Below are 1,201 nucleotides of genomic sequence, written 5' to 3'. Positions count from 1 at the left end.
ACAGGGTGTACAGGGTCTCACTGAGTAGATCGGACTCGTAGTGATCTGCCTGTTTACAGCCTCCCAAATGCTGGGATTACAGACATGTATCACCATGCCCAGTCTCAATTGCCATCTCAGAGTGCCCTGGGGGTGGCACCAGCATGGCAAGCCAGGAGATTGAACTCCCAGCCCCTGCTTCTGCCCAAGCAGGCACTTTAATCTGCTGAGCCATTTGGCTGGTCCCCTAAAAATTTAAGATTACTTGAAAGCAATATTCAATCATTTGTCCCATCTTGCATAACTATATCTGTTAATCTGAGCAACGGATTTGACGATGAAAATAGATAATATATCAATCACTGTTGGTGATTCTTGTTTTTAAAATCTGTAACCTGCATATTGTATGTTAACCTGTCTCTGTCTTTGCTTTTGTTTTTCTTGCTCTTGTTTTTACTCTTCAAAATAAAATTATAAAAAAATTTTAAAAGAGTGGTATGGAAGAATGTGAGGCTTTTAGATGAGACTCCCCCTTCTGGAGGACTGCTATTCTAGAGGACTGCTGAGTATAACTGGAAAAGCCAGCAGGAAGAGATAGCCAGGAGTTACGCAGATGGGGATTATATTCCCACTAGTTGAGAAAGCCCAAGCTACCTGGTGAAAACTGTTTTACTTCCACTGTCAAATCTAAAAGACAGAACAAAACTTCTTTCCTTTTCATGTCTCCAGTTATAATGGAGAACTTATCTCCACTCCTCCCTACTAGCAGATCTAACTATGCTTTAGACCTTTAATCCTCCCACCAGTTTGGGTACCTTCAACTGTCATTACTACCCATTCTGCCTTCTTACTGGCTCTGCTTTCTAACCATCCCATGTCATCCTTGATTTAAAGATGATGGAAGCTCTTCCCTCCTTCTGTCCTTGCTCCTTACAGACTACTGCTGTATCTTGTTTCTTGGAGAAACTTACTGAACTGGCAGGATCTCAAGGACTAACTAATCAAGAGAGGGAAAGGAGATGAGCTAGGAAACATGGCAATGTTAAGCCATGCAGTTATATGTAAAAGATGAGCAAGACAATGATCCTGAGAATATTCAGAAGATTCTTTAATCGAGGAGTTAATTGTAAAGATTCTCACCCTGACTAACTATATATACTGATACCTGGGAACTAAGCTACTGCACTGCAGATGGTAATTTGTAACAGTTGTTTCATGATGG

This window comes from Octodon degus, unplaced genomic scaffold, assembly GCF_000260255.1.
Source record: "Octodon degus isolate 3935 unplaced genomic scaffold, OctDeg1.0 scaffold00013, whole genome shotgun sequence".
NCBI classification, from domain to species: domain Eukaryota; kingdom Metazoa; phylum Chordata; class Mammalia; order Rodentia; family Octodontidae; genus Octodon; species Octodon degus.
Note: the sequence above shows the minus strand (reverse complement) of the source record.